Source organism: Phacochoerus africanus, chromosome 9, assembly GCF_016906955.1.
Source record: "Phacochoerus africanus isolate WHEZ1 chromosome 9, ROS_Pafr_v1, whole genome shotgun sequence".
Lineage (NCBI taxonomy): Eukaryota > Metazoa > Chordata > Mammalia > Artiodactyla > Suidae > Phacochoerus > Phacochoerus africanus.
In genome coordinates, this window is record NC_062552.1 from 124,477,077 (window position 1) to 124,499,694 (window position 22,618).

The 22,618-nt window shown below is 45.9% G+C and overlaps 3 non-coding genes and 3 pseudogenes across 3 annotated transcripts; all 6 read left to right on the plus strand.

The window, feature by feature from the left end:
* The first annotated feature begins 485 nt into the window (after positions 1 to 485).
* On the plus strand, positions 486 to 558 carry LOC125137007 (small nucleolar RNA SNORD113/SNORD114 family). The gene has a single exon (XR_007137325.1). It is a non-coding gene; the product is annotated as a small nucleolar RNA SNORD113/SNORD114 family (small nucleolar RNA).
* Positions 559 to 3,306: 2,748 nt separating this feature from the next.
* On the plus strand, positions 3,307 to 3,385 carry LOC125137034 (uncharacterized; annotated as a pseudogene).
* Positions 3,386 to 4,801: 1,416 nt separating this feature from the next.
* LOC125137002 (uncharacterized) lies at positions 4,802 to 4,877 on the plus strand (annotated as a pseudogene).
* A 3,346-nt stretch (positions 4,878 to 8,223) lies between these two features.
* Positions 8,224 to 8,293, plus strand: LOC125136972 (small nucleolar RNA SNORD113/SNORD114 family). The gene has a single exon (XR_007137295.1). It is a non-coding gene; the product is annotated as a small nucleolar RNA SNORD113/SNORD114 family (small nucleolar RNA).
* Positions 8,294 to 8,828: 535 nt separating this feature from the next.
* On the plus strand, positions 8,829 to 8,905 carry LOC125137015 (uncharacterized; annotated as a pseudogene).
* Positions 8,906 to 11,712: 2,807 nt separating this feature from the next.
* Positions 11,713 to 11,859, plus strand: LOC125137052 (small nucleolar RNA SNORA79). Its single transcript, XR_007137359.1, has one exon. It is a non-coding gene; the product is annotated as a small nucleolar RNA SNORA79 (small nucleolar RNA).
* The last annotated feature ends 10,759 nt before the right edge of the window (positions 11,860 to 22,618 follow it).

The following is a 22,618-nucleotide window of genomic DNA, read 5'->3' on the forward strand; positions in this document are numbered from 1 at the left end:
CGGTGATAAAGTTATAAATTGCTGATGGTTGAATGCATTAAATGTATAAAATAGGAATCAATGGTAGTAATTTTTCTCCTCTTTTTTTTTTATTATCAACCACTTTGTGTTGTTCAAAAAGAACACACTTGAAGTGATTCAGTGAGCTTTAAGATTGCATCTCTGTGTTAGGAGCATGGAGACCAATATGAATTATGGTCAAATTTTGTGTGGATTTCAGTGATTTGTTAGGGTTTTTATTTTATCGTTTTAAATTACCGTATGTACTAAGAATGGCCCAATATAGCCCAGTGATAAATATTGAATCAATATGTCACATAAAAATAAAGAGCATAAAGAAAAGAGATGCACTGATGTGAAGCTAATTCTGTATACAAATAGGGATTTGGGGCTTTTCTGGCTTTTTGTGAATGATTGGGCTTTAAAATTATTATTAGTGAATTAGTAAACACTGTAGAAATGAATGAAGAGAATAGGTACAACACTGGATCACTGATGCCTCTCCAGTGCATTGTGAGTCGTGGACAATGAATACATGTCTGCGGCTCTGAGGTCCAGTGGATTCTGGCCCATTGCCCCCGTTTCAGGTGATCCTATAGACACATGTCAGGAACATACAAGGATCTTGTTTTATGTTGATGCGTTTTCTTTCCATTTCTATAATTGGATCAATGAAATAGTAAGTGTACAAATAGATGACAATGAGGGCGGTGAAACTTTGTCCAGTTATAGAAATATGTTGTTAGGCCAGAAATACTATTTATATATATATTAAAAGCAAGAATTCACTAGGAAATGCATGGTACAGGGATGTTCTTCTTTGACTAAGGGTGATATAGTTATTGGTAAGTGAAATAGGTGCCTTCTCTCTCGGTGTCGAGATCCATATTCCTCATTTGCTTAGGGGAAAATAAAATATAAAATTTCCCAGTTCACTACCTACTTCTGTAACTGACTAAATGAAAGGTAAAATTCCAGGACTAATGAATGTATCACCGTAACTTCTTTTTAATCTCCTACTTTGTCAAGAACGTAGGGAACAATGTGAGTTATAGTTAAAATTCTGGTCTTGGTTTTGTGCTTTTATTTTTTTATAAGGTTTTCATTGCATTCTTTATCAACCACAGCCGAATAGTAAAAGTAGGGTTAGTATGAAGTGTTATATTAATAGATCTATATCAGAAATTTTGAGGTCGGAAGTTCCCACTGTGGCGCAGTGGAAATGAATCCTACTAGTATCCATGAGGACACGGGTTTCATCCCTGGCCTCGCCCAGTGGGTTCAGGATCCGGTGTTGCTGTGAGCTGTGGTGTAGGTTGCAGATGAACCTCGGGTCTGGCGTTGCTGTGGCTGTGGTGGAGGCCGGCGGCTACAGCTCCGATTGGACCCCTAGGGTGGGAACCTCCATGTGCCGTGGGTGTGGCCCTAAGAAGAAACAAACAAACAAACAAAAGAAACTTGGAGGTCAATTAAGGACCGTTTCTGTGGGAAATAATTCTATAGACGAGTGAAAGAGCCAAGGATCTTGTTTGTTTAAACTTTTTGTGACCGTTCAGCATTTATTTGATTATTATTAGTGAATGGATGAATTCATCAATGAAAACTAGGTTGCCATGAATGAGGGTAATGACAGCCAAATCTAGGTAAGTGACCCAATAAATGACTTGGTAGAGTCTTTGGTGAGGAACCTACAGTCTCGAGTTCTGAGGTCCTTTACGGAAGAAATCTAACGCACCCCCGCCCCATTGGGGGGATCCTCTCTGGGGGTGTCAGGCATATATGAGAATCATGTTTGTAGTCTCTTTCTACACGAGCATCTCAATGCAGCTTTACCAAGAAATCAGTAGCAGGATAGATCAAGTGAATGAATGAATCCGAAGAGCAGAAACACCGTTCCTTGTTAAAATACATCCCAAAGACCCGCACTGTCGTGAACTGGAAAGGAAGAGAAAAGGATCGAGGGAGCCTGCCCTCGAGTGAGAATGGTAGTGTGTCGACCGATTCCGTTACACTGTGGGCCTTTGATTCACTAGGAGAAAAATAAGTCAATGTTACCATAAGTTAACAAATGCCTAAGTGGCTTTGCCAACGAACTGTGGAAACTGAGTCAGCTGGGGAGTTCCCGTCGTGGCGCAGTGGTTAATGAGTCCGACTAGGAACCATGAGGTTGCGGGTTCAGTCCCTGCCCTTGCTCAGTGGGTTAATGATCCGGCATTGCCACGAGCTGTGGTGTAGGTCGCAGACGTGGCTCGGATCCCGAGTTGCTGTGGCTCTGGCGTAGGCTGGCGGCTACAACTCCCATTAGACCCCTAGCTTGGGAACCTCCATATGCCGAGGGAGCGGCCCAAGAAATGGCAAAAAGACCAAAAAAAAGAAAAAAAAGAAAAAAAAAAGAAACTGAGTCAGTGGAGAGAAAGTCTCAAGATGATTTTTATCGTCTTCTCTGCTTGTGACTGTTCAGAGCAGATGCTGAAGCTGATTTTGGCTTCTGTTCTCACCAAGATGGCCCACTGCCTGCTTAAGTGGGAAGAGACCACGGTGAGTAACCGTCACCGTTGTGGTCTCAGATTGGGTCACCTGTGTGAGGCTATTTGCAGTATTTTTTAAAGTATAGTTGGCTTACAGGGTTATGCCAAGTTCTGCCATGCAGCAAAGTGACCCAGTCATCCATACGTAGACATCCTTTTCCTCACACTCTCTTCCATCGTGTTCTATCCCAAGAGACTGGATATAGTTCCCTGTGCTGTACAGCAGGACCTCATTGTGTATCCCTATTATTAAAAATATTAATTAAAAAGTTCATCAGAGTTCCCTTCGTGGCTCAGTGGTTAACAAACCCGACCAGGATCCATGAGGATGTGGGTTCAATCCCTGGCCTCACTCAGTGGGTTAAGGATCTGGCATTGCCACGAGCTGTGGTGTAGGTCACAGGCACAGCTCGGACCTGGTGTTGCTGTGGCTGTGGCATAGGCTGGTAGCTGTAGCTGCAATTAGTCACTAGCCTGGGAACTTCCATACGCTGTGGGTGCAGTCCCGAAAAGCAAAAAAGAAAAAAGTTCACCATGGCCTAATGATAAATATGATATGAAACATGATATTATGTTGATTAATCAACAATGTGAAGAATTGAGATCTGTTAATAAAAGACATATAGTTTTTGTGGGGAATGACTCAGGAAACCGATGCTATAGGAATATCTTTGAATCTTGTTCTAGAGTTTTTATGAACCATGTATTATTTTTGTTCTTATCAATGAATTCATAATTTAATTTATTCAATCATACAAAGGAAGACTAGACCAAATCAGGGACTAATGATGAGAATGAATGGTATGAGAATCATGAAACGATGAAAAAAATATGTGTCTGAAACTCTGAGGAACCAACCTGGAACCAAATTAGCATATTCGTCTGTTGTAATTGTGTCTATGAAGAGATGTGGGATACATACAAAGATCATACTCTTGTGTTGATTTCAGAGACTTAGATTTGTTATTATTGATGGAATTATGATAGAATCATTGGGCAAATTTAAAGATATAAAAAGAGTAGGCTGAAGTGTTGTCCAATTTTGAATGTATGTTGTGTGGCAAAAGATATTATTAATAAAATTGAAAACTTTGATGTCTGTTGAGGTTGATGTAGGAGTTGCCCGGTGGACTAGCTGTTAAGGACTCTGCATTGTCACTGCTGTGGCTTGGCTCACCAGTGTGGTTCGAGTTTGATCCCTGGCCTAGGAACCTCTGCATGCCAGGGGCGAGGCCAAAAAAATTAACTTAAAAGTAAAGAAATTGATGCATAAAGAGGTCACCTCTGTGGCTCAGGCTCATAGACACCACTAAGCAAGAGTCAATTTTATTTTTCTGTTCAGTCTCAAGATCGAGCTTTTCCTTTTGTTAGGATTACAGAATGTATAGTAAGAAAAAATAACAAATTGGATTTCCCACTGTGGTGCAACAGGATTGGCAGCGTCTATATAGTGCTGGGATACAGTCATCCCCGGCCCCGCACAGTGGGTTAAGGATCTGGCATTGCTGCGGCTGTGGCGTAGGTCGCAACTGCGGCTCAGGTCTGAAATGAAAGAAAGAAAGAAAGAGAGAGAGAGGGAGAGAGAGAGGGAGAAAGAAAGAAAAGAGAGGGAGAAAGAAAGAGAGAAAGAGAGAGAGAGAGAGAAAGAAGAAAGAAAGAAAGAAAGAAAGAAAGAAAGAAAGAAAGAAAGAAAGAAAGAAAGAAAGAAAGAAAGAAAGAAAGAAAGAAAGAAAGAAAGAAAGAAAGAAAGAAAGAAAGAAAGAAAAAGAAAGAAGGAAAGAAAGTTAATAAAATGTAGAAAGCAAGGATCCTTGGTGATTAGGTCTCAATTTTTGTTACCGTCTGCTCTGTGATGTACTTCCCAGAACAGATGCTCTCAAGCAGATTTCAGCATCTTCCACTGTCCAGAGCTCTGCAGTTGCCTGAATATGATAGCAAGACAGAGATTGATGTGAGTAATAGCTACTTTCTTGGTTTCAGTGTTGTTGCATTTTTTTTAAGAGATTCATTTTAAAAAGGTGCGAAATATATTGAAAGAATGCCATTCTATTCAGTGATAAAGATAGGATATAGTTACCATTATACCAATTAATGTAGCTAAGAAAAACTGTGGATCATTAATGAGCAATATATTATGAGAATAATTCTATATACAGATTAGGGATATAAAAAGTATTCTTGAGTTTTTGCGAATCAAAGGATTTAAAAATTACTGTTCGTGAAGTAATTATCAACAAACCTACAGAAGTAAACGGAGAAAAAAGGGACACTATTGGATCAGTGGTGATCACTGATGGTATATGAGTTATCATATATGGTGGATATGTGTCTGGAACTCTGAGGGTCCCATGGGCAAAATCCAGCTCATCAACTCTGTTCGAATTGACCTTTCAAACTGACGTCTGGAATGTGTGAGGGAAAATAATGTCGTGATGTCAAATGAACAATACATGTACCATGTGTATTTGACCAAGTGCGTCCTGTCTTTGATGAACGGAGGCAAATAGAACCGTCAGTTATTATTGACTGCCACACTTTCAAATCCAGTTTGACAATCTGATTTATTAAGAAAAAGATATTACTCTATTTCAGTAAATCCTTGCATGATTGTATAAATGAATGGTGTAAGCTATGGATCGATGGATAGAATGTCTCAATTTTTTAATCATCTGCTCTGCTCTCTGCTTTTCAGAATGGACGTGCTTGTGCTGATGTAAGGATTCTTCCAGAATCACAAGCTGTGTGGTTGCGTCTTTGTATCAGGAGCGTGGAGGACATCGTGAGTAATGAAGTTCTTGACGTGGTTTAGGCGGGTTTTTAAAAAATTATTCACTGTGTTACTAAAAAGTATTGCATGTACTCAAAGAGCCCCAGCCATACTGATGTTTAGTATCAGATTAACATGAACCTTTACATTGAGTAAGCCATCAGTGGACATTGATTTCCGTTCAGTGAAAGAGACAGTTAAAAGGAAGGACTACGGGGGATGTTATGGGATATTCGAGAATCTTATTTTGCATTAATGAATGAATAAGCAAATATAGATGAGACTGCAAAGAAAGATGGCCAGTCATGGTCTAAAGATGATGAGTGTCCTATGTCATATGTGAGAGATTCTGCGTGTCTGGAACTTTGAGGTCCAGCACCAAAGGTCTCTGGTACACTCACCCTGTTCTAAGTGACTGTAAATAGATTTCAGGATTATACAGTGGTCTTTTTCCTGGTCTCTGCGTTCATGAATTTTAAAAATATAATTATAAAAGAATCCATGGCAGAATAAATTAGCAAATGTGTAAATGAATAAAGATGAAGAGGGTGAAGCATTGTTCATCAATAAAATATGTAGTCAGGAAATGAATATTAATATATATACTAGAATAGATAATAAAGGGCCCAGATATAGTATGTCGTGAATTAAGCGTGATATGGACAGTGATAAGTAGTAGTTACTGCCCTGAGTCCGTTGCAGGTTTGATATTTATTGTACTGAAAGAAAAATAAAAATTCCTGTGGATTAATAAACACAGGGTTATGCACATGGAGGATGGAAAGTGTGGGTAAATGGGGAGAGAAGAATGTCTCAACTTTTTTTTTAATCATTGTGTCTGCTGGGTACCCTTCAGAACGGCCGCATCACACTGATCTTAGGTTCTGCCGCAGTCAAGAATATGTTGCCTAATGTGTTGTCTACCATGGACCCTTAGCAGATGCTGAAAAGAGAACAGGTAAGTGATAGCATCGCCAGAACTCCACCTCTGTCCACTGGTGCCAAATACAAATGCGGAGCCAGAGTTGTGCCCAAAGGTTAAACAACTATCTTTATGGCTTTGCCAGGCAAAGGGGCCATGGCAGGCTAAGGTCCTAAAGCCTGTGCCCTCCCTTTGGAAGAGAAGAGGAAGTGGTTCTACAGTTTGGCAGCAGGAAGTAGGGCCACCGATCAGGATCGGTTAGGTGCGAGCTTGCGCTCTTCTTCAAAGGTGTTTAGTGGCCCAGGGCTGGTTCTGGTGGTTGTCTTCTCTTGTTTGCATTTGGGGGGGGGGGGGTTAATGATGCAGAACTCAAAGATATTGTTATCTATAGTACTTGAGGAGGAACCAGGACCCTGCCCCAAGGCTGCATTGTTGTTTCTCCTCCCTGTATTGTTGTGGCTCCTCCCTGGTCTCTGCATCCCCTCCCTTCCCTGATTAGCAACTGTTTGAACCCGTCCCTAGGAGCTCAGGGAAGGTCATGGAGGCTCAAGTTTACTCTCTAAAAACAAGAAATGGGGGACACAGAAAGGCTTATGCCCAGGAGCCCACAGGGTTCTGCTTGGTGTCAACAGTAGTCAAAGATCTCATCTTGGTTACAGTCATTTGTTTAAGTGCATTCCTGGTGTTATTAAAACGTATGAAATACACTTTTGATGAAGTTACCCATTGCCCAATAAGAGATGTCATAGGAAACATCCTATGGACTAATTGATGCTGAAGGCATTTAATGAAAAAGTTTAGTACATGTGGGAAAAGATTCTACAGGCAGACTTTAAGAATATCTAAGGGTCTTGTTCTTGGGTTTTCTTAAATAATGTGATTTTTGTTAATATCCATGCATTGATGATTTAATCAATACACATGTGAAACAAATGAAGAAAATGAGGGGCTAACGTGGACCGTTAACAGGTGATGCGTAATACATGTATGGGACTCTGAAGTTCAAAGTGAGACCTTGTCTATTCCTCTGTTTGAAATGATCCTGGGGCAGATGTCAGTAGTATACAAACATCATGTCCTTATTTTAGATTCATAGATTTAGATTTACTGTTAGTCGTGACGCAATGATAGAACCAGTCAACAAATATAAATCAGTAAAGAGGAAGGTGAAGCATTTTTCAACATGAACATATGTGGTGAGGCAAAAAATACTACCAGTTAACAGAAAACATTAATGTTCATTAAGAAAGAATTCCAGAATGTCACCTCTTTGGTTTAGGATCACATAGACGTTGTCTAGTAAGAGCCAATTTTTGGTCTGGATAAGCGCCAAGTTTGAAGTTATTCCTTTTATAAACCAAAAAAAAAAAAAAAATAGATTCGTTTTGGAAAAGTAATAAATACCTCAATGAGTAATGGAAATACAGAAATCAAGGATCAATGGAGATGAGGTCTGATTTTTTTTTTTTTTTAATTTCTTGGTCTGCTTTGTACTCTTCAGGATGAATACGCTGGAGTGGATTTAAGCATCTCCCATGGTCAGGGGCTCTTTGGATGCGTCTGTGTTAGGAGCCTGAAGACCCGTGTGAGTTACAAAGTTCTTGTCTTGTTTGGGTGGTTTGCTTAAGAGTTTGCAAAATATGATTCAAAAGTGTGAAACATAATCCAAGATGGCCAACTGCAGATGAGCCATATATGATGCACATGTTGGTTACCGAACATACGTAAAACTGAAGATTGAGGGCAAAAAAATGTAGATTTATTAGGGAGCTTAGTACAAATGTTTGATGGAGTTCTACAGGCATGATTTCAGGGATTCAAGCAAGAAATTAAAGATTAACCCTGATATTAATATATCGATGGGCAAATTATTCTGTGTACCGATTATACATATGAAAACTCTTCCTGGGTTTTTATGAATCATAGGAATTAAACATTATTATGAGTGAACTAGTGATTTGATCAATATGCAAATAGAAGTAAATGAAGAAAGAGAGGGCTGGTGTTGGATCGATGATGACTACCCGTGGCGTATGAGTTGCACGATGACTACGTGTCTGGAACTCTGAGATCCAACAGGAAAGAATACTGTGAATTAATAAATATCCATTGGTTGAGTACATGCATGGTGGAATGCAAGTGACCAGTGCGTAGACGGTCTCAAATTGGATCTTCTGTTCTTGTACCCCCAGAACAGTCAGTCTTGTGCTGATTTTAGCACTCTGCCCTGGCCTCATACTCAGTGGTTTCTTAGGAGCGTGGAGATCGTGTGAGTAATCTTCAAAGCACTCGTCTTGGTTTGGGTGGTTTCTAGGGGCCAATGCCTTCTTAAGAAGTAGGAACTTTGATCGCAGAAGGGCAGCCATAGTCCAAGGAGGAACATGGCATTGATAGGAAATACTGCATTGAGGCGTCCATGTAGGACACACTGAGGTCAATTCAAGAAACAGATCTAGTGTCTGGGAAATGATTTTCTAGGTAGACATTCGGGATATCAAGGCTCTTACTCCAGTTTTTTTTTCTGATTCATGTGTATTTCTTTATTCGTAAGTCGTAACTTAATAAGCAAATCCACAGGCAAAGAGTAAGTGAAGAAGAAGATTCATGTGCTTGGACCTTTGATGACAACTAGTGGTGTCAGCCAAGTCAAGGCTGGTTAATAGCATTGTTTGCACATCTGAGGTCTAATGCGAGAAGACATCTAACCCATTCCTCTGCTGGAAATGGCCCTATGGAGAGCCGTGCCATATACTCCGTTAGGCTGTTGTTGCACTTTTCTGGGTCAAGGGTAATGATCCTATTACTACAAGTGCAGTCTAAGTAAATTAATGCATGAAGATGTAGCAAATAGGAATAAATAGGGAGTTCCCATTGTGGCCCAGCAGGTGGTGACCTTAACCACTATCCATGAGGACGTGGGTTCGACCCCTGGCCTCACTCGGTGGGTTAAGGATCCAGCATTGCCATGAGCTGCGGTGTAGGTTGTAGACGCAGCTCAGTTGTGGCTGTGGTGTTGGCTGGCAGCTGCAACTCTCATTCGCCCCCTAGCCTGGGAATTTCCATATGCTGCAGGTGTGGCCTTAAAAAAAATGAATAAATAAGCAGTGAGGAACTAATCTATAGCACAAAGAACTCTACTCAGTATTTTGTAATAACCTATAAGGGAAAAGAACCTGAAGGAGAATAAGAATGTGTATGCACACCTGAATCAGTTTGCTATACACCTGAAACTAACACGGCATTGTAAATCATCTATACTTCAGTAAAATACAGGAATAAGTGAATAAAAACATGAACCAACTATACCTACCTAATGAAACACGTATCTATTTTGGAGGAGCCGGATTCTTTTTTTTTTTTTTTTTTTTAAATCCTTCAGAATGCAGCACCTATAGACAGATATATGAATTGTCAATTTTACATTCTGGGATATTCTTTGGTCTACTGGTGGTTTGTTCTATTCCTAAATAGGAAAAACATTTATAAAATTAAATAAAAGATTAAGCACTATTTAAATTAAAGAAGGCCAGTGATAACAGTTTGTCATGCAACAACAGCTATTGTTCTCACTAAATTCCATTACAGAATTACACAGTCTGTTATCTCTTTAGTAATGAGCAACTAACTGCACATGCATTACTATTATTCAGTTCTGTTGCACTGAGTGTGTGCAATTTTATCATTACAGTGAATAAATGAATAAGTTAATGACAATCAGTAGCTTGAAGGGACAAAGCATGGGCCAGTGACGAACGTGTCTTGGAAGAATTATTGATTTAACCGGTTCCACTCCCATGATGCTCCTCTTAAGACAAAAATCCTGGCTCTGGCAAGTTTGGTTAAGAACACAGACAGACGCAATAGCATTTCTTTCCTGGGTTTCTGAAGCTTTAACTCTTGTGCCCTTTCTTTAAAAAGAATGAATAGCGTCTGCATTAATTTGTAAGTTAATAAATAAATGAATAAAGTAGGATCGAGTTCATTGTTCATTGGTATGACATTTCCTTGAAAAGAGACGACTCTAACTCTGCACAAGGGAGGCTCAGCGAGGCAGGTGGTTATCTGTATGGGTGAAGCATTGGGATGGAAGCCTCACAGACAGCTCTGGCTCTTGATTCAGATGGTGGATTCAAAGGTATCTGGGTTTGTTTTTTTAATCTTTTTTTTAAATTAAGGTATAGTTGATTTACAATGTTGTGCCTACTTCTGCTGTACAGCAAAGCGACCCAGTCGTACATATACACACATTCCCTTTTCTCATATCATCTTCCATCATGGTCTGTCCCAAGAGACCAGCTGAAGTTCCCTGTGCTGGGCAGCAGGACCTCATGGCTTATCCGTTCTAAATCTCATCGTTTGCACCTCCCAACCCCAAATCCCAGCCCATCCCACTCCCTCCACTGCCCCCTTGGCAACCACGAGTCTGGTCTCTTTGTCTGTGGGTCCGTTTCCATTTTGCATATATGTTCATTTGTCTCTACACAAATGCCATGCTTTCGATTCCACATATATGTGATATTAGGTAACACTGTAAAATTCATCCTTGAGATAATTAGATCAAAGGAGATGTGACTTTTCTGCCAATTGAAGCAAGGGACATGGCCCAAAGGTTAAGATTAATCTAAACCCGCTCTCCCTGCCTCCATTAGCATATCGGGGCACATTGGAAATCTAGGATGTTTCATTCTTTTTAGCATTTGCTTTCTACTCCCCAGAGTGGCTCCTCGCGGGTAAACTGGGTGGTCAGGGAGTCTCTGGGTAAGAAGCTTGCAGACCTGTAAGGGTGGCACACAACGTTCGCATCCTCGGGTGGGTAGTTTCCCCATGGGTGTTCGTTGTGTTACCAAAAAATGGATAATTGGCTACATCCGTACACAGAATTTAAAAAGACCAGAAACAGGAATGCGTTACATACCAAGGATGAGGATGTGATCAGTCAGGCGACTGTCGAACTGTCTGTATTTGAATGTCATCCTAATGAACTCTGAGGTTCATTACCAAATACATCAGAGATGTTGCCTCTTTATGGCAAAGGCCATTTAGACGGAGAATAGTCATCGTCAGTGTTCTTGCTCTGGATCAGTGATGAGTTCTAGTTTGTTTATTTAATTAAGAGAAATAACGAATGAAATGAATGAATTAATACCTAAATAGCAAGTCAATCTTGGCGGGGAACCATGAAGCAGCGGAGAGAATTTTGCAATTTTCTTTTTTTGGCCAAGGGATATGCTTATTTTATTTAACACGAAAATCCATATACCTTGTCTTATTTTAAAAATTTAAAGTTATAAAAGAATGTATATTCATTTCCCCTCTCCCCCTTTTTCGGTGCTGTTTGCTTTGTGCTTCACAGAACGGACAGGCGCTGATAATCACGCCGCAATGATCAAGACCCACATGGTTCAAGGTGAGTAATAGTCGAGTTCTCTGTCCTGTCTTTGCTGGGGAGTCTAATTAGCGTATTCAATGTGTGCTGAAAAACTGTGGGATATCATTGATGGCTGTTCCTCTCACTACTTTGCACCGTGGGTGGTGGGATTTCAGTCCATCATAGAGCAAGCTGGTCTGTTTTCACTCAGAGCACCATGCGGATGGATTGTCCGTCCGATAGTGACTCTTGATTTTTGCAGAGTCAAACAGTTGAACAATAGAAGGTACGGAAGGTAGTGAAAGATCCCATAAGGACCAATGATGAGATTGTCCTAAACCAAGGTTCATAATAAACCTGGCTCAGCACAACAGACACTCTTCAGAATCAGTTCTGTGGGTTAGGGACCCAGAGGCTCTTTGTTCTTCTCATGTTGGGTGGCTTACGTAAGGGTGCTGATTATGTTATTAAAATGGGTACCTGAATACATGTGGTCCATGCATGAACCAGAGAGAAGAATGTGCAATAAATCATTGTTTAAAATGAATGTTTGTCATGGTTGCCTCCTGTTCACTAAATTCAACCCCAAATCCAGGCCTTTTCATTCATCAAGAACTTTACACTCCACAGGATGTGTGACCCACAGCTGATTAAATTATTCCCCAGTCATGGAGAGCTGCCACCTTGTCCCTCGGAGAAAGGGCCATGTCATGTCATGTGAGTAATAAAGTTCTTGGTTTGGGTGGGGAGCTCCCGAGCTTCTATGGAATCATTAAAAAAGAGGAAATGTACTTAAACGTGTCCATGTCATGCATAGAGCATGCGCGGATGAGCAAGTGCTGGGAACCAGCGTTTATGATGAATGCAATTTAGCACAGACGAGGCCCCCGATAACCCGGTAGCTTTCCTTTGTTTCAAAACAGAAGCATATCATTTTATGTTTGTCGCATTGGTTATTTAAACATCCTCCTCTTGATAAAGACCCAGGCAGCTGCTCATTTAGGGAGTCGGTACTCGGTTGTGGAGTAAGATGGCAGGTTCATGGCTGTTCTTTGTAGCAGCTGAAAATCGTTCGAATTAAATGCGGAAGGGGCACGCCTGGACCAATGATGTAAAGGGAATGCATCTGAATAAAAATTATGATCAGTCGTGTTTTGAACCACTGAGGTCCACGGCAAAAAGAGAGCTGGTGTATAACTTGTGGGGGGGATGATCTTAGGGAAGTGAGACTCTAGTTGAGAGGGTTCGTGGACATTGGTTTTATATTATTAGTGGATAAAGGAATGAGTCAATAAACAGATACGTGTGAAAGAAAAGAAAGAGGTCAGAACACAGACCAATTTTGAAGCTGTGAAATAAAACAAGGAATATTACTTCAGTTCTGTAACACCTTGGTCCATTAAGAAAACATATACATGAAGTGTTACCACTTTATGTTAGAAGCAGCTAAAAAGAGGTGTTTAATAGTCCATGCTTTGCTCTTCGTTTGAAGTGGATTACTAGCTATTTGACTCATGAAGAAATGAGGATTAAACAAATGGTTAACTAAGTGGATGGGTGCAAAATATGAACCGATGATGGATGTATTGTATTCTTTTTGACATCTGCTTTGTGCCCCAGAATGGCTGCACCTTGTTTGTTTCCGTCCTTGTTTAATGATGAAGATCTTGGCTCTTACCTTTGTGGCCAAGGAGAGCAGAGAGATTGGGGTAAGTAACAGATGAAATATTTATTCGTGGTTTCATCATTTTGTTTATGGATGGCCTATGATTCTTAAAAAAAAGAGATGTCTTCATGCAATCATAAAACAAATCAAAGCAGCACAGGCAGAGACCAATGATAAAAACTTGTCTGAAAAGGATCATGGTTCAATCATTTTGCAAAACCGAAAAAACAGGTTTCCATTAGAAAGGTTGATTACCACCTCTTAGAGTAAGAAGATTATAGGCACTTCTAGGCTTGGTCAAGGATCTTGTTCTTGGGTTGGTTGTGTTTTCCTTGGGTTATAAATAATTAACCACAAAATAAGCTGGTAAAAGAAAGAAACGTAAAAATTAAAGATAAAGAGCCAGTAAAATCACAGCGGCCACTCATGACCAATGATGTGATTATTCATAAAACAAGAATTGGTTTAATTCAGGTTAACAGTTTGCCACTCTACTTAAGAAGTACATAGACTTTGGGAGTTCCTGTCGTGGCGCAGTGGTTCACGAATCCGACTAGGAACCATGAGGTTGCGGGTTCGATCCCTGACCTTGCTCAGTGGGTTAAGGATCCGGCATTGCCGTGAGCTGTGGTGTAGCTCGCAGACACGGCTCAGATCCCGCGTTGCTGTGGCTGTGGTGTAGGCTGGTGGCTACAGCTCCGATCCGACCCCTAGCCTGGGAACCTCCATATGCCATGAGAGCAGCCCAAGAAATGGCAAAAAGACACACAAAAAAGAAGTACACAGACTTAACAGTCAAAAATTTCTCCCTTGTTTGGAAGTAGAGTCTTTACTTTTGACTTTATTTTTGAAAATGAGTGCCTGACTAAATTAACAACGAGGGAAAATTTATATATAAAGAAAATTAAAGTAACCCAAGTGTCCCAGTGATACAATTGTACGAAGCAAGAATTATCATCAACCCAATTTTGCCTGTTCGAGATCCACTTAACCTAAGAGATTTAATGTGACATTGGACATAGATAAATACGTGTGTCCGTATCTTTGTATCTACGTGTGTGTGCGTGTGTGTGCGTGTGTAGAGGACGTGGTTCATCCTGAGGACGTAGATGGTAAAATGTCTGTTGGTTTTGTTCTTGCATTTCAGTGGGTTCAGGAGTGTTACTGTGTTCATCATGATGACTGTTCACTATTGCAGATCAGTCCGTGAAAAATTAAATGAGAAGAAGTCACATCATGGGCCAGTGAAACAAGGATTGCGATTATTACAGTTCTGCCCCACTGACATTCATGAACTGAAACACAGGTATGATGCATATACATCTGGATGAGCCAAGGGCGTAAGAGACGTCAAGAGGTGGGCGTGAGTGATGGACGAGGAAGTCGAGGAAGGAAGGAATGAAAGACCCGGGGGTCAGGGGCTCCATAAGTGAAAGATGAGTGCACAACGGATGCGTGAATTAATGAGTGGATTCCTGAACAAGTCTATGAATGGATGGATTAGCGAAAGTGAATTAGTAACGAGGAGATGAATCAGCCAGGGAGTCAGTGAGGAACAAAGTGAATGAATTGATTAAGAGGTCAACAAATAAGTGAGTAAATAAATCGGACAATGAAACGAGGACGGCGTTGAACAGTTTAACGAAGGGGTAAATACATCAGTCAGTGCAGGAGGCACCTTGATGCGGGAATGAATAGGCAGATGGATGGAGCAGGGGACATCTTAGTGTCATCGGATCAGAGAATCATCAGCGAGCGGGTGAAGGAGGCAGTGAAGGAGTATATGTCACCCAGGAGAAAATCCATGCTCTGTGAATGAGCGGGTGGGAAAGTGTCGGAATCAGCAGACGACGAGTGAGTGAGTCGGTCACCCACGTGCGAGGCAGAGAGCAGATGAGGTCACACTGGGCATCCTTCCCTGACCACGCCGGACAGAGGGAGCCTCTCAGCACCTTAGAAACACTGCCCAGGGCACCCGTTCTACTCTGTCCTGGGCATTTGTTTCTATGTCATCACTGAGCTGACCGGTCCCAAGAGCCAGGATTGGGGTCAGCGTCTTCTCGGTCTCCCCAGGGCCTGCCCAGCCCAGGCCCAGGAGGCACCCAGTAAATGATGGCTGAATGGGGAGTTCTTGTTGTGGCTCAACAGTAATGAACCTGACTAGTATCCGTGAGGACATGGGTTCGATCCCTGGCCTCACTCAGTGGGTTAAAGATCTTGCGTTAGTGTGAGCTGTGGTGTAGGTGGCAGACATGGCTCAGATCTGGCGTTGCCGTGGCTGTGGTAAAGGCCGGCAGCTGCATCTCAGATTTGGCTCTTAGCCTGGGAACCTCCATAAGCTGCAGGTGTGGTCCTGAAAAAAAAAAAAAGACAAAATAAACGACAAAAAAATGGTGGCTGAATGTGAATGAAGGAACAAAGAGCTAAAAATACCTGTGCTTTTGTGGAACCAGGCTGGCCCTTCTCTGCAGGCCCTGGGGGCTGCTCTGCGGGGAGGCATGCTGTGTGTCAGACCCTTTGCAGCCCCTCTTACGCAACTGCACGTTCTTCCCCGAGTCTGGCTCCTGCCAGACAGTGAGACAGGACACTGGCAGTTCTGACTGCCCTGGACACGGGCCCATCCTTGGGCAATGTTCGCTTGGAAGGGTGGAATGGAAGCCCTGGATCTTCCCGAAAGCCACCCTGGCCTCTGCCAAGTCAGGAGGTGGAAAATAACCCAGTCCTACTTGTACGCCGCCAGCCAGTGGGCCCACTCCCTGACTCTCCTCCTGGTCCTAGTTTCGAGACTGTGGGTTGGACACAGCAGGTTGAGGCCTCCGGCCTCACTTCCACCTATGAGAGGAGGGTACATCCCTACCCGGCTGGGTTGCCCTGAGAATTAACCTTGTCGAACAAAAGCTCAGCACCGGCCCTCACAGGACATAATACCTGCTGTGTACGTAGTGCGGCACTTGGGGGGACAGATGCCTTAGAAATTACCTGAAGTAGCTGACCTTGACGGTGTCAACGGCATTTATATAAAAGCTCCCATGTCCCCCTGTCCCAGAAGAATGGAGACCTCAGCTACGTTTTGGAAGCGTGCCCGTCCGAATGGGACGGGCCAGGCCAGACCTGGTACCTTTCAGGCAGGACAGTGTGTCCTTCCACCAGGGACAGACACCAAGAAGTGTGAGTTGGCAGCACTTTTGCACTCCATGGGGCATTTGGCCAAGATTCACCCTCTCCCTCCCCCCTCCCCTTCCTTCCTTCCCTCTCTCCATCCTCCTACACCTCTCTCCCCGCTTCCCTCGCTTCCGCAGCTAGATGGTCAGCATCCACGCCTGACCCTGGATTCCATCTCCCAACCTGGTCTTGCATCCTTCCTTTGAACGTGGGAGCGGTGCTGCGTCCTCTGGCTTGGACCAGAGCTGTCTCCTTCACAAAGATTTGATGTCGGCTCAAATCATGGGCCTTTCTACTTCAGCCTGAATTGGGTAGACTCCCCCCTTCCTAACTGTGGACACTTGGGCCTCTGACTTGGCGTCTTCACTGGAAGAAAGGCAAGGCTAGGACCTCGGTGGGAGTTGGTCAGTGGCTTTGGATCTCCGGGTTCGGTCAGGTCAGCGGCGTCTTCGGACGTCCTCGGAGGAAAGAGAGACCAGTGGGTTGTTGGAGCTCGTGCCGCTGCTGCCTGGTCATTTCCTGGGCAGTTGTGACCAGCCAGCCATCCCCTGCAGTCACTCAAACATCGTGCTTGTTAAGGAAGGTTCTATTGAGTGTCAGGGTTTGAGCTGCCCCATCAACTTTCAAGCATTTCTCTTCGAGGTGTTGCCAGATGACAGACCGCGGGTAGAATGCACGTTGACCTGTCCTCTACCACGTTTCATGCCGGGTTTCTCAAAGCGGCTGCCTGGGACGCTGGCTGACGCTGACATTGCCCTCACGTTCTAAAGTCACCGTCCCCAGGGCCTCCCTCCTTCCACCCCCAACCCCAGTCCAACCCCCATGGCATCTGGTAAGCCCATGAATCTGCCTCTCTTCTCCATCACTGCTGCATCCGTCCAAGCTCCTGGGGCTGGCATCAGCCTCTGCTTGGTCTTCTTGCTCCTCCTCCAATCTGCTCTCCTCCCTGTGCATCTTTCTAGAATGCCTGGAGAAGAGTCCCCTGCTCCTTAGAGCTCTCTTGTGAGTTCCAGAAGTCCCAGGGGGAAGCCCAAGCTCCTTGGCTCCAATCTCCAGGATCTCAAGACTTGACCTCCGGCCAAGCTCCCTGGCCTTGGGCATCCCCAGCAGACTCCCCCTCCCTCAAGTCTTCATGCACCGTGTCTCTGTACCTTTGCACAAACCCAACCCTTAGGCCACTCCTCACAGTGCTCAGTCACTGCACGGCTTGTCCCGTCTCTGCAGGGGGATGAATCACCTGGTAACTCATCATGACCTTGAACTTGACTTTCATTCAGAAACTTGTCCTGTTGCTTTTCTGTCACCTATTTAGGCATCTGCCTTCCTAACCAGACCTTGAGTTCCCCAACTGGGGGTGCTTGGTCTTGGGTGCCTCAGACCCCCCACTCTCAGTACAGAACCTGCACAGAGTAGCTGATCCATCAGTAGGGAAGCTGGGTGAGTGAAAGAATGAATGCACAAAAGCATGATTGCGTGGCCCTACTTGGGGACAGATTACATCCCTGGCAGAGAACCAGGGTCTTTGGCCTCAGGACCAGCATCTCCCCACCACCGAGGCTGGCCCTCCCGCTCCAGCCAACTCCACTTTGCCTTCCGCCTGCGACTCATTAAGAGATATGTCCCCTTAACCCTTGAACTTGCCTGCGACGGAGGGTGTTTTCCGTCAATGGCGTGAACACAGAGTCTTCATTCCTTTTTCTTAAATAAATCTCACCCCCCCAGGAAGTTTGGACAGGATGTGGGCAATTGGACCAGGGCTTGAAACTGAACATTCGGCAAAAGGCCCGTTTCAAAATTTGACACCCCATGGCCACTGGCCAGAGCCAAGTCCAGCTTGTGGGGGTCTTTGGGGCTTCCTCCCAAGAAGGAGAGTGAATGTAGAAAACAAGGCTTCAGCTGTCGCTGGGGCAGATGAGGGCTTGCAAAACAGAACTGCGTGGTTTGGTTTTGCTCTGATGAAACTCGAGTGGGCATGGTCACCCTGAAAGCAGCTCTTCTTTCAAGCTTTCCACAGGGGACCTCAAACCCTCCGGAAGCCAGAGGGGACTTTGAGTTTGTCGCCAAATGAATGTGTGAGCGCTAGAGGGACCCAGGCTTTGGCCCAGGCCTGGAGGACAGATGCACAAGGGCAGGCCTGGGGACTGTCCAGCCCTGCTTGGAGGCCCACTGAGGCCAGAGGCTCGCTTTCCCAGGGCAGGGAGTGGGGTGGGGGTGTGGGGGGGCAGATCTCAGGGAAGCTGGGGTTCGGAGCCTGGTCGGTCGTGATATTGAGGAGAAAGCATAATAACGTTATATTGTGCCTGCTGTCACCAGACTCAGCAGAGGGTGACCTCAGTTCCTCACTGCGGAGACAAGGCCCCTGGAGCCTGGGGAGGGCAGTGCTGTTCCCTGGGTCCCACTAGGGCCACTGTTTAGCCAGGCAGTCATGACTCCATGTCCCATGCTCTCCCTGGGATGTTTCTCGTGGGCACCCAGAGCACAGAGCAAAGCCTGGGGCTGGGCCCCAAGATGACAGAAGTGGCTGGTGGGGGCAGGCATGGGGCAGGTAGCCCTGCGACTGCTGTCCTCCTGTCGCACTGTCCTTGGTGGAGTGGATGCTGGCTCTGGACTGGCCCTGAGGACAGGTGACTCTCTTGTCTCCTGTTCTCTCTTGACTTCTTTTTGTCTCTTCTCTGCCAGGAAAGGTAGCAGTGTGTGCCCTTGGAGAAGCCACCGGGACCCTCCACGTTCCACTGCCATCGTCCTTAAGAGGGAAGTCAATTTCATTCATTCTGCAGACGCCTTCAAAGGGCTCTGAGCTGGGCACGTGAGTGAGCACGTGGCCCCAGCGTGGCGCTCTTGGACCCCGGGACGCGTGCACATTGTGTCACACGTCCTGCGCCCCCAAACCCGAGAGGTGCTGCCAGTTGTCCCTTCGCGGAGGGTCCTTCCTTTCACCGTCTGAGTCTTGGGCTGGAGCCACTGACTGCCCGGCTTGGCCTCAGTTTCCCCGTCTCTAGAGCTAGAGCAAGGCTGATGACCCCAGGGTCCCCCATCGCACCGTGTCCGCGCGGGAGGGAGAAAAGACCTCTCCCCGTTTCACTGCAGTCCTCACCCTCCTCTTTTCTGTCCTTCCGGACCCCTGAGCCTCAGTTGCAATTTGGGGGCCAGTTTGATTTTCTTTTCCCTCTGATCTGAGGTGTCTCCTACCAGCACGTGTTTTTTTGTTGTTGTTTTTTTTGTTTTGGTTTTTTTTGTTTTGTTTTGTTTTTTTAACTCAGCACAAGGAGAGTCCAGCGAGCTTGGCAGGGGCTGGACCTCATGCCCAGCAGATGTTCCCAGAGTCGGCAGGTGCTACTGCCCCTTTGTCGAGGTCCCTGTGCCCCTTAGGTCGCTCTGCTGCTTTTCTGCATCTCTGCGCCTCTGCCCGCTCCCGTTCATACCCGCCCTCTCTATACCCACCGGTCCCTCCCCTCTGCCCCCACTGCTCTGCAGGTCATGTATCCAAATATTCAGTACCCCAGCATGGTCAGCCCACACGCCTTGGCTCAGCTGTCAATCCAGCGGGTGGCGCTCATCAGACTTGAAGGAGCCAAACTTAAAGGGGGGGGGGTCCCACCAAAGGAGTCCCAGAACTGCAGAGGGCCACTGAGACCCTCTGGCTCGAGTCCTTCACTTCACACCTCTCCCTGCTTCTCCTCCCGGGCTCCTTCTCCTCTCCACCCCTTCTCAGGGACTGCATTGTGTGCAGAGGCAGAGGAGGGGGCTATGGGGCGGGGTTGCCTGGAGACGAGGTCCCCCACCTAGTGGCCATTCTCTGGGATGCAGCAGAGCACAGAGGAAAGATGACCTAGAAAGCGCTGGGCAGATGTTGGAGAAAGGAGGGAGGGGGAGGCCCTTCTTGGACCTCCAGCCCACCTCCGCCCTCCCTTTCCCCATCTCCCCTGGAGTGGGCTAAGCCGGTGGGTCTTGCTGTGAAGCCCCCAGTGCTGCAGGGGGCTCATCGTCACCCTTCTTGCAGAGAAGCAAACTGAGCTTAGAGGAGCATGGCGAACCCAGCCCTGCCCTGAGCTCAGTGTGTGTCCCCTGGCCCCAGGTAGGGAAGTGTGGGGCAGGGGATGCTCTGTGCCCAGAGCCTGGATGTCTGCCACCTCCCTCTGTGGGAGCAGAGGCACTGTCCCCTCTCATGTGTGGGTTTGGGTCCTGAGAGCATCACAACACATGTTCATGCTTTGTTCATCAGGACAAGAGAACTTGAAACTTTCCTGGCTAAGTTTACCCATTTGGTGGCCTTTCATGAAATCCCTGCAGGGAAGCATCTGGAAAATTCACTTCCCTGCTCCTGACAGTTGCCCCAAATAGCATGTTTCAAGTCGCAGACACACGAGCTTACTTCTGGCCCGGCCCATCAGGGGTGAGGGTCCAGGGCCCCCTGTGGCCGACCTGAGCTTGCCCACCGCCCCAGAGCCCCCAAGCCCTGGCCTCCACAACCTCAGGGAGAACCCCAGTGGGGCCTTCTCTGTTGTTGAGAACAGCCCTCTTCTTTCCCAGCAGAGAGAGCCTGGCTGAGCGTGGCTCCCAGGCCGGAATGGAGTGGAGATCCATGCTGACCCGGGCAGGCAGTCAGTAGCTCTGAACCTAGGGTCAGGGGGTGTCACCAGGATGGGCCTCAGCCTCTAATGTCAGGGTGAAGGGGAGTCCCCGGGACGTCTGCTCCACCCTGGGGGAGGCACGCTACAGTTAGTGTCCTGGCTCTGGCTTGGAGCTCTGGCGGGCTTCTGCATGTGCATTAAATTCTTTAAAAGTTGAATAAAGAGAATAAAGTGAAAGAGCCATTCATGGACCAGCGATGACTAGTGCCATGGAATGAAGACGGAACAGTCCAATTCCGTGCATCCTTGAATGCAGTGGACAGTAGCAGTAACACCAACAATAGTGATAACTGGCTGGGTAGAAGTCAGGGGCTCCGCCCCGATCGGCTAGGCCAGTCCCAGAGACCCCTGGGCTCTTTATCTCAGTGACTGTCCCGGCTGCTGGAAACCGAGGTCCCCTTCCCGTTCCTCGCCTCCGCCTGTTTCCAGCCCGTTTCTCCAGTTTCCCCAGGTCACACCTCCCCTCACCCCCCATGATCAGCCCCATGCGGAGCTCCAGCCTTGAATTCCACGGCCGTTCATTTCACACTGGGCTATGAGCTTCCCACGGGCAGGAGCCAGCTCTGCCCCGGCCTCACACCCCCCCGCCTCCAACCCTGGATGGATGCATCCCGTTGGTCAGACCTGCGGCACGCGCTCACTCAGTTGGGTTCGGCTTTGTGACTTGGTTCTCTCGCCCTGGAAGGTCCATCCTCGTGGAGCGTGGAAGTGAGGTCCCTTGAACGCAAGACTCTCTGGGGATACGTCTGTGGATGGGTGGAGCGCCTGCTTCGCTGGGTGAGTTATGCTTTCCTTGGCTATGTTCTGAGAGGCATATGGACCTGCGACGGGGGGTGCAGGCGTGGTCTTGAGAACGTAAAGACTAGAGGTGATCAGAGAAGGGCGGAGGGCTGGAGCAAGCTGAGGGCCTCAGAGGGCCCGCATGCCCCAAATGCCCAGAGGCCAGGCCGGTCCTGGCAGCTGCTTCCCTGAGTGGAGGACAAAGCCGCTCAGAAGTTACCCAGAGTGAAGAGGCGAGGTCAGCAGGGGCTCGACCCTGGACAGCTGGCCCTCATCTCTGGTTCCCACCCAGGTGGCCACTTTGCAGCTGACCAGACACCAGTCCTTTAGGGCAGCTTGAGTTGGGGCCTGGGGTCACCTTCACACCCCTGCCCCAAGTGAGTCTCTTTCACACATTATGCAGACAATTGTGTTTTGTTAACTCATTTCTGTAGTGGAGAATAAATAAGGGGGAGCCATGAAAAATACTAAGGTCATAACTAAAATTTATTACATGTAATGATTCTCGAGAAAGGAAATCCATGTTTATTGTAAAAGCTTGTAAAATGCTAAAAAGAACAAGAGGAAGAATAGGAGTCACCCTGGCCTTGCCACTCAGAGATGACCACTGCCAACGTTTTGGTGATCAGCCTCTGGTCTTTTGTTTTACATAAGCGTGTGTGTGTGTGTGTGTGTGTGTACATATGTATGTATATTTTTAATTGGATTTATCATAGTCGTCCTAATTTTTCACCTGACTATATATACATCCTGAACATTTTCTCATGCCATAAAGTAATTTCCCATCTCATGGT